Raw genomic sequence first — 14,860 nt, 5'->3', positions numbered from 1 at the left:
TCCCAACCGTAGAAAATATGACGACAAAAATGTTTTCATATTTTTACGGACACCCCTATTTCAAGGTGTATCTTGTGTGTTAAAGAAAACCGACCTCAAATGACCCCCCTCGTGACCAAAGTGCAAAACATGAAAATTATGATTAAAATACAAAAACATCAAATATGAGATTCCTTTTTCGGAACGGTGATGCACTGTGCAATGAGAAGAATTATTAAAATTTCAAAATATTATGATTGAAAGTTGTTTTTCATGGAAAAATGAAAAAAAAACTACACCCAATATTTCTTATATAGGATATTTCATTGATAGGATATTTCAGAGATAGAACATTTCATAGACAGGATATTTTATAGATAGGATATTTCATTGATAGAATATTTCAGAGATAGAACATTTCATAGACAGGATATTTTATAGATAGGATATTTCATTGATAGAATGCTTCATAGATAGAACATTTCATAGTCAGGATGTTTCATAGAAAGGATATTTCATAGATAGAACATTTCATAGATAGAACATTTCATAGTCAGGATATTTCATAGATAGGATATTTCATAGATAGAATGCTTCATAGATAGGATGTTTCATAGAAAGGATATTTCATAGATAGGAAATTTCATAGATAGAATGCTTCATAGGTAAGATATGTATAGATTAAAAATTTCATCGATAGGATATTTGATAGATATCATATTTCATTGAAAGGATATTTCATAGAGGATATTTCATAGATCGGATGCTTCATAGATATAATATTTCAGAGATAAATAGGATATTTCATTGAAAGGACATTTCTTAGAAATGAAATTCTGTAATTCGCACAGCGTAATTCAAAAACCTTACCCTTGGTGTCCTAAAAAACACAGCAGCACAGGATAACACGAAATAGCTTGTACAGGGTGTCTCAAAACACACAGAACAGGGGGGGGGGGGGCTCGTAAGTAGCGTGAACCGAAATACGATTTACAGGGTGAAACAGCTAACATTATTTACGGTTTTATGCGAAAGAATTCATTTATGAATTACCCCTTCCCTACCACAACCAACACAAGCACCTGTCGTCCTACCGTAAACATATATCACATATATTGATGAGTGAAGATAGGAAGGGTGGGATCTGTATTTTGTTTCCAAATATGGAATTATTAATAATTTATCTTTGCCACTATTCGGCCTGGAATATATGTACATATATATTGATTAATTGATTGATAGATTACTAAGTTGAAATCCAGGAAGTGTTGCTTGATGAGTTTCTATCATTAGACAAACTATGATATAGACACCAAGACAAGCAGACATACAGACACCCAAACACCCACCCATACAGACACCCTGACATACAGACACCCAGACACACAGATACCCAGACATTCCAGACAATCAGACACCCAAACATACAGACACCAGACGGACATACAGACACCCCAGACATTCCAAAAGCAGACACCGAAATTTACATTCACCAAGACTTAAGCTAGACACTTTGAATTACAGACTACCCTGACTTGATTGTCTGTATGCCAGGGTATCTGTTTGTTAGGGTATCTGTATGTCAGGGTATCCGTATGTCAGAGTATCTGTATGTCAGGGTATCTGTATGTCAGGGTATCTGTATGTCAGAGTATCTGTATGGCAGGGTATCTGTACGTCTTGGTATTTGTATGACAGAGCATCTGTATGTCAGGGTATTTGTATGTCAGGGTATCTGTATGTTAGAGTATCTGTATGTCAGGGTATCTGTATGTCAGGGTATCTGTATGACAGGGTATCTGTATGTCTTGGTATTTGTATTACAGAGCATCTGTATGTCAGGGTATCTGTATGTCAGGGTATCTGTATGTCAGGGTTTCTGTATGTCAGGGTATCTGTATGTCAGAGTATCTGTATGACAGGGTATCTGTATGACAGGGTATTTGTATGTCAAGATATCTGTATGTCAGGATATCTGTATGTCAGGGTATCTGAATGTCAGAGTATCTGTATGTCAGGGTATCTGTATGTCAGGGTATCTGTATGTCAGAGTATCTGTATGACAGGGTATCTGTATGACAGAGTATCTGTATGTCAGGGTATCTGTATGTCAGGGTATCCTTTAATGTACTGATATAAATATTTATGTATATGTCATATAAATATATAGGTAAACTGAATTGTTACATGACATGACTATAATTTTTGCAAAAATTGTGAGTTGAGTTTAAGACCTTGAATTATTTAGAGAAAATAAATAAGATGTTGTAATGATAGAATCTATTGAAAAATAAAGATGGTTCAATAAAAATTATTTCTTGGGATTTTTCATATTTTTGTATTATTCGAAATACGTGTTTAAGATTTCTCATTATCAGTGTAAAAACACAAAATAGCTACTTTTGTATTTTAAATCAAAAATACTTTTTTAGTAATCATAAAATAGGTAAATTATGACGCTGTTCGTTGAAAAGTGCTTGGAAAGATAATTTTTCTTCTACGCAATGCATGTTAGGTCAAGCAAAGAAAATAATAAATAGTATTTTAAATCATAAATTTCTCCAGAAGCCATGCCTGGGCACCATTTGTTTACTTTTAGAAGATTTATAGAGATTAAAATCTACTCTGGGAGCCAGTAATGACACGTCAAACTAAAGTAAAATCTACTCTGTTGAGCTAGCAACGCCACGTCAAACTAAAGTAAAATCTACTCTGGGAGCCAGCAATGCCACGTCAAACTAAAGTAAAATCTACTCTGTTGAGCCAGCAATGCCACGTCAAACTAAAGTAAAATCTACTCTAGCAATGCCACGTCAAACTAAAGTAAAATCTACTTTGTTGAGCCAGCAATGCCACGTCAAACTAAAGTAAAATCTACTCTAGCAATGCCACGTCAAACTAAAGTAAAATCTACTCTAGCAATGCCACGACAAACTAAAGTAAAATCTACTCTGTTGAGCTAGCAACGCCACGTCAAACTAAAATAAAATCTACTCTGGGAGCCAGCAATGCCACGTCAAACTAAAGTAAAATTTACTCTGTTAAGCTAGCAATGCTACGACAAACTAAATTAAAATCTACTCTGTTGAGCTAGCAATGCCACGTCAAACTAAAGTAAAATCTACTCTGTTGAGCCAGCAATGCCACGTCAAACTGAATTAAATCTACTCTGATGAGCCAGCAATTCCACGTCAAACTAAAGTAAAATCTACTCTGATGAGTTAGCAACGCCACCACAGGTTTACATGCATGGTGTCCCACTACAGGTTTACATACAGGGTGTCCCACTACAGGTTTACATTCAGGGTGTCCCACTACAGGTTTACATACATGGTGTCCCACCACAGGTTTACATACAGGGTGTCCCACTACAGGTTTACATTCAGGGTGTCCCACTACAGGTGTACATACATGGTGTCCCACTACAGGTTTACATTCAGGGTGTCCCACTACAGGTTTACATTCAGGGAGTCCCACTACAGGTTTACATTCAGGGTGTCCCACTACAGGTTTACATTCAGGGTGTCCCACTACAGGTTTACATTCAGGGTGTCCCACTACAGGTTTACATACAAGGTGTCCCACTACAGGTTTACATACAGGGTGTCCCACTACAGGTTTACATACAAGGTGTCCCACTACAGGTTTACATACAGGGTGTCCCACTAGAGGTTTACATTCAGGGTGTCCTACTACAGGTTTACATACAGGGTGTCCCACTACAGGTTTACATACAGGGTGTCCCACTAGAGGTTTACATTCAGGGTGTCCCACTACAGGTTTACATACAAAGTGTCCCACTAAAGGTTTACATACAGGGTGTCCCACTACAGGTTTACATACAGGGTGTCCCACTACAAGTTTACATACAAGGTGTCCCACTACAGGTTTACATACAGGGTGTCCCACTACAGGTTTACATTCAGGGTGTCCCCCTACAGGTTTACATACAGGGTGTCCCACTACAGGGTTAAATACAAGGTGTCCCACTAAACATGACAATTTGAAGACAACCAAGTTTAAACAGTAAACAGAAACTTTTCAGTGTGAACAGTTTAAACTATGGTAGTTTATTTGTAGTACTTTGTAAGTAATGTTCACATTTTGTCGTCTTTGAATTAAAATGTTATATGTGAAACAATTTCTAGCTTCAGACAGGGCCGATTTTTAAGTGTCCTTTGGGCTTAATTGTAAAATTACTTTTTAAAACATTAAAACTTAAAAATTGTCATTTGTAAAGTGAATACATACAGACTGTAGAAAATTGTTAAATCTTATTTTGCTTAAGACTCGTTTTTAGATTCATGCATAGTTTTATATTATTCTGGTAATAAGGGTTTCCTATTTTACTTTTTTTCTCCTCGAAATATCGATGCTTTTCGTAAATCAATGCAGAATACATTCCGACTGTCTCAAGAAGCAAAACAATTAGAAGACGATTCTAGCAATGGCGTTTCTAAGAGTAACCCAGGAGGGGGGGGGGAAGAGGTAAATTACATTTTTTTCACTCCCTCCACCCCTCTCCTTGTCAAAGCTTTAGAAAATGATAATATCTCCGTTATTGTTACTCAGCTATCGAGCGAACAAGGTTATATAGCAGAAATGTGTGAAGCACACCTGCACAGTATGGAGACAGTAAAACAAAATGGCGGTTTTACACTTTTTTCGAGTTAATTCCTCTCTATACTAATCTATTCTCTTTGACAATAAGACCTTTGAAATAAAAATAAATATAAATTAAAAAAGGACCAAAAAAGAAAATGTTTGCGGCTGTATTTGTCATTAAAGAATAGATAATTATAATAATTACACCTAATATAATCAGGATTAGGAATTGAAGGTCTCAGCTTGAGTTGGTTTCAAGTTGAAGGTCTAATGTATATTTTAGGGGCTGAAGACGACATTTCCGGAATTAATCAATGTCAAGGCCCGGCACGAGTTCTACATTAGCGCACACTAATCAGCTGCGGGATCAAGCTATACGCAGATCATATCAATAAGCAACATCTAAATATTAAAGGGAATGTTCGCGAAAAATAAAAGAGGGCTAATTTTGTGAGGTTTGCTCTCTTCTGAAAAATGCAATGAAGTAGATTTTATAATATTAGCGCTTCAAATATATTTACCTTTGCAGTAAACTGATTCAAATTTTAACATTAGAATTAAAAACCCCGTACTTTACAGGAAACAAATATGTATTCAAAATCAATAAAACTTTTAAAATTACTTTCTTTGCTACGAAATTCCTGTCACCCCTAGCTACTGATCAATGAACAACAGACATTTTGTTCACTGTTTGATCAAGTGTTATTTACGTCATTCAGAATAGTTAGTCAATAAAAGCAAATAGATAGTCCATACAGGTTGTTTCGTCCTAGAATTAATAAAAATTTCACCGTTTTTTAAGGATTACATATATATATATATATAACTTAGTTTACAAGCTCTGTGGGAAATGTGGAAGACTAGAGACATACCTCTATCTTAAGGTTGTATAATAAGTTATGTTACTCTCGATGCGCTCCAATGTACGGAAAATGTCGTCTCCTGAGATAGATAGATATTTTAGGTTTTTTTCAATGATTAAAAGGTCTGAAACCCGTAATATCTCTTTTTGAGGGTCACCCTGTATAATATATATTAATGTCATTGTAATGTGTATTTCAATAACATATATAGTTTTATTCAGTTTTACTCAAATTATTTAAAAGCAGTTCGATAAAGTTACTTAATCTCCCTGTTGTAGGGGGATTAAATAACTTTATCAACCTAAAATGAGACAAATTAGGTATGAACTTTGAAATTTTAATAGCAGGGTGGAAAAGTTACTTTTCCGCCCTGTTGTAGGGCGATAAAGTCACTTAATCACCCTACAAGGGGAAATATTAGGTGTGATAAATTCCATCAAAATTGAATAAAAGAGAATTTCAGATTTATGTAGCAGCGTTAAAAAAAGGAAATCGTTGAAAAAAAACATTTTGCCCCCGGTGGAAAACGTCATTTGCAGTGCACGGATAAAGATTTGGAGGATACCATTGTGAATCAGGAATATGAGAATACGTTGACATTCCGCTTTCTTATAAACCTTCCATGTTGTATGTATCTAGTCATTAATTACTTTAAATCCTTTACGTGTTTTGTCTGTGTTGTTAAACAAATGTTAAAAAATGTTTCTTCTGCTGGCTGAACCAACTGGTGAAATTTTTCAAACGACTTTAAGCTATTATTTAAGAATAGTACACCGTAAAAATGTCTTATTGGTATCAAATGAATCCTAAAGTTTTTCTCTATAATACTGCACTTTAAGATAGACTACCATGCATAGCCGGTCTCTCCCTTTAAACTCCTGTATTCTCTTTTTATATATTCTTGCATGTGGTCATGTTGAAAATAAAGCTATGAAGACGTAATGAAAATTCTATTTAATATGAAATTTAAATTTGCAATTTAAACTCGAATTAATGAAGGATAATATTATACAATATAAACGTCTTTGGTCCATTTTAAAGTTTAAATCGTGGGCTGTAATTTTCATCTTGTTTAATATATTCTGTTATGGTTAGACTGCTCGGTGCTTTTAAACAAAATGAGGATGGGATGGGGGGCATAATTTGTAATAAAACCATGTTAAGTGTGCCAAGAAATTAAAAATGTGAAAGTTACAGCGTTTTGATTTTATGCTTTACAGATAGTTCCAACAAATATGGAGGATAAATATTAAATATCTCAATACTTATTGTTTGTGTATTTAATTGATAAGGGGGGATTCCGGGAGTCAGAATATGTAATAACTATTCTTAGTTTTTTAACATTTCTGAAATCATGTGTTTCAAGACGAATATTGTGTACCCATCATATTCACATATTTTGAGAAAACAAAATATTTTCACTTTTACTTTCTCAAACGTGATGAGCTGAATGAATTTGAAAGTGAGAAAAAAAGAATTATTTTTGTTTTTACTTTTTTATCATAGAAACTTTTCCCGGCAATCACATTATTGTAACGTAACGTACAAAAACGTACATTTTACGTTACGTTACACTATCGTTGACATCTCTACCATGTAACATGTTTGTAAATTTCAAAATATAATTTTTTAGGAAATTCAAATACAGTGCATGAGACCCATAAAACTGTGAAATGGGAGAACGACATTCAAGCAATCTTACGCAAGTACGGTGCTGCTATAAATTAAATAGTTTTACCACAAACAATAAAATGTAATGGGGTTTTTGATATTTTGAGCTGAATAATTGGTATGATTTTTATCTACTTTGGTATGCGATTATATATTAATACAATTAAAGGCAGTGACCGGCTATGTAGTTAATCTGAGTATGCAGTGTTGTGGAAAACTTCTTTCGGATTCATTTGACACATATTAAACTTTTTAAAGATCTAGCTGTAAATCCTGAACTTGAGGGCAAATTCGACGTTCAAAACTCCTACTTTCGGGGTGGTTACGTTTTCATAATTAGTTTTTTTTGATAATTAAATAACGACAACGAAAAATAAAGTAAAATTTATACATTAATCTAATTAGATGGAGGAACATATTTCTCAAAAGAAATTTGTCAATAAACCAATGCTAAAATCGATTATTTCGTTTTCATTGTTAAATTGAATTTCTTATTTTCTTTCAATTTATTCGCAGATTTCTTCAAATTCTTCAAATGTCGTCTTTTTAATAATAATTCTAGAAATTAGTTGAAACTCCACAATTCTCCGTAGATGTATTGTAAAACTGAAACCCTTGTATCTTTGAATGGTTTAAATGTAATAATACCATTTTGTTTCGATGTAAAGGAATGTAGAAGAAATCTGACCTGTAAATACAGCTTTATATAATATACCTCATGGTAGAGATGGGCGTGTTTGTCTTTTTTCATTTCGTTTGTGCATCGTTCGTGAACGAACCATTTTGTTAGCTTTTTTCAATCGTTTTAAAAACTGATTTCGTTCATTCTCAAAAATGTCGTTCATTTTCCATCTATTTCTTTCGTTTTCTAAGTGAACGATCGTTCATTAAAATCTTTGTTTAGTAAAATCGTTTGTTCAATAAAATCGTTCGTTCAGTATTTTTCTTAAGTTTGTCGAAAAAAAACAATCTTTTTTAAATATTTGTTCCATAAATTGTTCGTTCAGTTTAAAAACATCGATTTTGACAAAAAAAAATTTAGAAAAATTTGTTTGTTACGCAAAAAAATTATCGCTTTTTTAACTTTATTCAAATGATTTCCATCAATGTTTTTTAATTTCTCTGAGCGGTCCAAGTCATTCGTCCATCGTTCGTGTTTTTCTAAAGGACATCATCATTCACAAAATAAATTCGTTCGTTCACAAAAAACGATGCCTATCTCTACTGCATGGTAAGAATTGCATCATGCTCGGGCACCATATTTTCTTCGCATTTAAAGAAAACAAATATTTTCGAGATGCTTTAGAACATGATGCAATTCTTACATTTTATTACATTCCAAAAATTACAGTCTTTGCTTCATGATTGTAGGAATGTTAGCTGTCTCATGAAATGCAAACAGTGTAAACCAAACATTCTGTTATAATAAGTTGCGAAAGGTTAAAAATTGTCATAGCAAAAATAAATAAATCATTATATTTAAAAAATAAGTTTGCATTACATTTTATATTTTAAATATTGTTGTTAACTTTATATTTGGCTAGGTTGTTGCAGGTTTAATTACTAAATAAATATCGTTATTTAATTCGGTTAAAACTTTTATTACTATTTTGTTCTCCAGATTTGGTAATTAATAAAAATAATAATAACAATAATAACATTAATAAATCAATTTCTTGATAAAAACAATTTATATATATATATATACTTAACTATTACACTAATGAGTGTCGAATGGGTAAAATTAGTTAAATAAAATTGATATATCTAGATTTATTTACCATATATTTATACAAATTTGTCCTATTTGTTCTTAGCAGACCAGTTTTTAATGCTATACCCTAAAATTTTATATTTTTATTTATGTATTGTGACTTGTGAACAGAATAACTAAAAAACAAACAAATAAAAGACTAAGTGAACCAAGGAAGCAGAAGAGGGTTCCAGGGATTCGGGTTGGGGAAAACACGTTTCCTGTAAAAAGTTCTTTGAAAAAAAGTTCTAATTTTTGGCACTAATAAAATTCCTTGAAATAAAAAGTATCAAGAAATAAAGTCCTACCATTTTGAGACTTTTTTCTATGCAAAAAAATCCCCGGAAAAAGAGTCCCTTTAAAGTGGAAAATGCATGGAAACAAAAGATGTTTACAACCATGGAAAAAAGTGACTTGATATTAAAAACACCCCTGGGGTATATTCAATATGCAGATGTATGGAGTCCGTTTTATGAAAATGTCTAGGACCTCATTTTCCCAAGACATGGGACTTTTTTTCTTCAGGACTTTAATTCCTGTGATCTTATTTACTGAGATTTTATTGGCAGCCCACAAAGGATGAGACTGCAAAGACGACCTGAAACTCTTAAAATATGATGATTACATGAAATAACAATGGAGTAACCAGACTTTTTCTACATTTGATTATCTTTAATGGCGAGGAGAAGAAGAAGGAAGATTTTCAGAATTAAACACTTTTTCAGAGGTTATCGGGTGAATCGGACATGCCACTTTAATAATAATTTAAATCTAAATCCCTTTAATACATGTTGCATGTTGCATGGTATATACAAACTAATAGAGATGTGCTCTAGTTATACTGAGAGCATGCAACCAAACTAAACACATTAAACCAAGGTGTACGTACAGGATTATCCACAAAAGATGAGACTTTAAAATCAGCAATTTAAAGGTTAGATTAAATCTTCTTTGAAGTTTCATCTTCAGTAAGAAATCCTGTATACTAGAAGTAGGGGGGATAGTTTTAGTGTACATTTCATTGTCAAGGTTGTTTAGTATACTCTCGATGCGCTCATTTCAGGTAATGTAATGCCTCAAAAAAAATTTTATCTGAAATGGTCTAAACACACTGCACAATTGCTGTGTCTCATGTTCATTACACTTTTAAAAATCATAACTTGAGTCTTAAATCGGCTTTATATTCTAGAGTTTTCTGATTCTCACTGTATGTTAACTGGTACACCCTTTAAATTATACAAATGCTATGTTTTGTGGGACACCCTTTAAATTATACAAATGCTATGTTTTGTGGGACACTCTGTTCATTTTATCAATGCTAAGTGTGTAACATATGTTCAGTAAATTATAATAATACTATAAAGCTTGTGGAACACCCTGCAGATTATATTAATACCATGTTTCCTGGGACACCCTGTATATGATATTGCTAGTATAATTGAGTTATTATATTAATACCATGTTTCCTGGGACACCATGTATATGATATTACTAGTATAAGTGAGGTATTACATTAATACCATGTTTCCTGGGACACCCTGTATATGATATCGCTAGTATAAGTAAGGTATTGTATTAATACCATGTTTCCTGGGACACCCTGTATATGATATTACTAGTTTAAGTGTGGTTGAATGGGCTGTCATCTATCTTCTGTTTATATTGTAAGTGTGGGTGGCTAATGAGTGCCTAAACGGCTGTATAGAGTGTCCCATATCATAAGGAATTATCTCCAAGCTTTAACACCAAAATATGTATATAACACTAGAAAACCTGGTATTTTCTACATGCAACATTTTTATATTTATCTTATACTTTTTTTTAAATGATTATTTTTTTATTTTCTTCTTAGTTCCTTAAATCTGAATTTATAGCTATAGACGATCTTATATGATGTGGGACACCCTGTAGTTTATTTACCAATGGGAAGAGTGGAGGGGGGGGGGGATGTATTACTCTCATTTTTAAATTTGCATCAATTCTTAAATATGTATCTCCTGATAACACGAATGCATCATTATTTTGCCAGTTTTAAGATGACCTCAATTTTTTAAGTAGGAAAAATAACAAAGGAGGGTAGTGACTAATGTTTCCAAATTTTTGTTCAATCTCTTTCACGAAAATTTTGTTCAGCCAACAAAAATGTGAACGAAAACAAAAAATTTCGTTTATTTCGCGAAATACGTTCGAAACTTTTGCGAAATTTGTTTGAAATTTTTGTGAAATTCGCAAAATTCATTCAAAATCTTTTTTTCGCAAAAAAAATACAATCTTCTTGATGCAAAATGAAAAAATTTCGATTTTATCGAACGAAAATAGAACGAAAATTTCAATGCAAACCCTACTAGTGACTATAGATTTCCAGCGAAATGGAAAGTTGTTACGTGAAAATTTTGCGCAAAAAAATGTCCGCAGAAAATTCCACAGTTTCAGTTTTGCGCATTCCATACTTTGAAACCATTTCTTTGAAACTTTTATCTGATTTACAATGAGGAAGATATTGGATAAGAGTGTTTAATTCTGATGAATCCTATTTTTTTCCTTCAGTAGATTTGCGCAAGTCACGTTAGTAGAGGAACCTCAATAGAACATAATCGGTTTGTTTTTAATCTTTGTGAAGAAACAATCTCAAGAACTGACGAGGGTCAACCCAGACCGAAATATATTTTCAATAAATGTGGAACTAACATCTACTTATTTGGATCAGCGTGTGAGAAAACCAAACCGCCATCAAATGTAAGATTTTTATTAGAAAGCTTGGGACGTCGTTATGTTTTGTGAAATATTCTTATGTGCCTTTTAAAACTGATGATTAAGCTTTTTTAAAGTCTTCATATGTTGCTTTGAATCCTTTTATCTGGTCACAACATATCACCAGACGTAACATTTTGGAATATTGGATTTTAATGTGTATTGTTAAGTAACTTTGTCTGGTCGCAAGATTTTACAATACATTACATTTTATAAATATATAATTATTGTTATATTTCAGCTTCACAGCTAGATGATCAGGAAATAAATTCTAAAACTATATACTAGACTTGATTATTCTGTGTACGGGGTGGCGTATAAACAATACATTGGTTAAATAGTTATGCACTTTTCTATTGTTCCGACGCTGAAAGTTATAGAGAGATAGACTAAAAACTGAAAAGTGCACAGAGGTTTGGTCCATCACCATCACTGAATTTTAAATCAGTTTTAAGCAGCTGAAGATCTTAAGAAAGCCTTGGATCCCAATGAATGGTCCTTGCGAGTTCGTGTCTGTGAATTCATCCATTATCGTAAGCGACATTCTGATCGAAATGGAACCACAAGTGGAGAGAAAAACAGCTGCATGTATAAAGTGCCTTTTTTCGACTACGGAATGTGCACCCTTCAAAAGGTGGGTGGTGAGGTTAGTAAAGGTCGGAGAGTGTTATGAATGCCAGAAACAAGCTTAAAACAATTGATTTAATGAGACTCGATACCCATATTGTATACCATGCGGAAAGAATAATCACAGAGTCTCTAAAAACAGACGGTAGTTGGGGAAGTTAGGGTAGTTGCCATTTAGATTCTAAACTACCCTCACTACCGCAACTACCGTCTGTTTTTAGAGAGACCCCACCCCCATCCTTGAGGCTGAATCTGAATGGCAACTACCCTTACTACCCCAACTACCGTCTGTCTTTAGAGAGACCCCACCTACAACATTGATGCTAAATCTGAATGGCAACTACCCTTACTACCCCAACTACCGGCTGTGTTTAGTGTAAGGATTACTAACTATTACAGGTTTTGTACTGAGAGAAGTGCAAAAACCGGCGCGCACCTGATTGTGTGTGCATAGATGTACAATGTGGATTGTACAATGTTGTGTGTATGATGAATCTATACGTACAATAAACCTGAAGTTGGTGTAGTTGGTTAAGATGTTCATTGACATCTCCAACCTAGGGCTGAGCACGTTCCGACTTATTTTAAATCGTTCCATTCAGTTCTAGAACAAGGGCCTTCAGCTAGATTGTTCTGTTCTTGTTCCTTTTTTTCCAATCATTTCGTTCTTGTTCCATTCAATCCCGTTCCCTTTCGTTCTTAGTCTAAGAACTATAATCCTGTTCCGTTTCGTTTTTGGTGTTGTTAGTTAAAGAATGGTCTCTTCCCTCCAAATTCCGTTCTTAGTCAAGAACGTTTCCCTCCCCTGTTCTGTTCTTAGACAAGATAGGAGGGGGGGGGGGGGGTTACTTTAGAGGTGTCCAAAACAAAATTTTTTAGAAAAGAGAATGTTAAAAAAGTAAAAATGATGATTTAATAATAGAAAGTTCCTCACAGCCGAAAATATACTTTAAACTATATGTTTTAAATTTAGGGTTAAATGTATAAGCTGGGCTAGCTGAGCAATGTATATTTTTTGTGAAGCTGGGGGAGGGGCGGTGATCACTACTCAATAAAATGGATTTTCAATATTAAAAACAAATACACCTCTAAACTCAACAAAAAATAATTAAATGGGTTGTCTGTTTACTCAGGGCAATACCTTCTGGAAAGCGTAATGGCCTCAGTATTGATAAGACACTCAAAATGAAGACTTGCTCTAACACTATCTGGTTCAAAATACTGAATTTTTTCGAGTTCAGTGGATTTATTTTTGGGTCGGCATGGGTGGGACGAATTCTGGCCCTTATTTTTGCTGCATTTCAAATAGGGAAATAAATATATATCATATTTACTATGGTTGTAGCCGATTATATCAATATATTGAAAAATACTTTTGATTTTAATTTTGAGTTATATCAAGCTTTTAAACAGCCTGCAAAAACATGGAAACAAAGAGAAGCTGTCAAGTAAAAAGCTTCTTTTTAATTAAATGTAAACTTGTTATTCGAAAAAAAGCTTGTTAACAATTAAAACTTAAATTAAAAACATCCTCATATATTGCTATCACTACCTACCACCCTAAAAAAAATAACTTTATTGAGTAGGAATAAAGAAAACACTGTAAAGTAGCTTTTTTGAAATTAACCCCAATTTCTTGCAGTGAGAACCATAAAACTGTTGAATAGGAGGAGACAACATTAAAGGGACTGTAAAGGAAAAATGAAAAGGGGGATAGGATGAAACCTGAGAATCTCAGGTGTTGAACATCTATCTGATGTTCCTGTCTCGAGAAATTGATAAATACTGTGTCAAATTTATACGAAAATTTATATATATAGAATTTTGTTTAAAAGTTGAAGTATTAAATAGATCATATTTAGCAAATACGCAACCAATCTGGAAACGATTATATCCCGTCTGTACCATGTGACAAAGATATTGCACTGCCGGTTGAAGTTTCCGGTGACGTAATACAGACTATACAGACTATAATGTAATTATATTATCAATTATATTTATTAAAAATGCAAAATAAAAATTAAAAAATTATAATGGGAGCAAACCTGATATTCTCAGGCTCCTGTGTAATATAATCGTTTCCAGATTGGTTGCGTATTTGCTAAATATGATCTGTTTAATACTACAACTTTTATACAAAATTCTATGTATATATGAATTTTCGTATAAATTTGACACAGTATTTTATCAATTTCTCGAGACTGGAACATCAGATAGATGTCGTATATCTAACATTCAACGCCTGATATTCTCAGGTGTTATCCTTTACCATTTCCTAAAGGTATTTTCCCCTATAATAAGTTTCGAATCATACTTTTTTACATTAAATAGTTGACTGTTAAAAAGTAAACGATTTTAGCTGTTAGCTGTTTAGTATTTACTCAATTAAGCTGTATACTGATGCTTTAGCAAAGCAAGACACCTTGCAGTGAAAAAGTGAACCAAAGGCGGCCATGGAGACTAGAAAAACCTTCCGTTTTGAAATTTTGATCCAGTGCAGTAATATTCCGAAGCAACATAGTGAAAGAATTTAAATAATTGTCTTCCACAATTCTTTTACTACTTAGAATTAAACCAAAGCTACACCAGACAATTTAAATCTTTTTTAATG

The sequence above is a fragment of the Eurytemora carolleeae genome, unplaced genomic scaffold (assembly GCF_000591075.1).
Source record: "Eurytemora carolleeae unplaced genomic scaffold, Eaff_2.0 scaffold213, whole genome shotgun sequence".
In the NCBI taxonomy this organism is placed as follows: Eukaryota; Metazoa; Arthropoda; class Copepoda; order Calanoida; family Temoridae; genus Eurytemora; species Eurytemora carolleeae.
Note: the sequence above shows the minus strand (reverse complement) of the source record.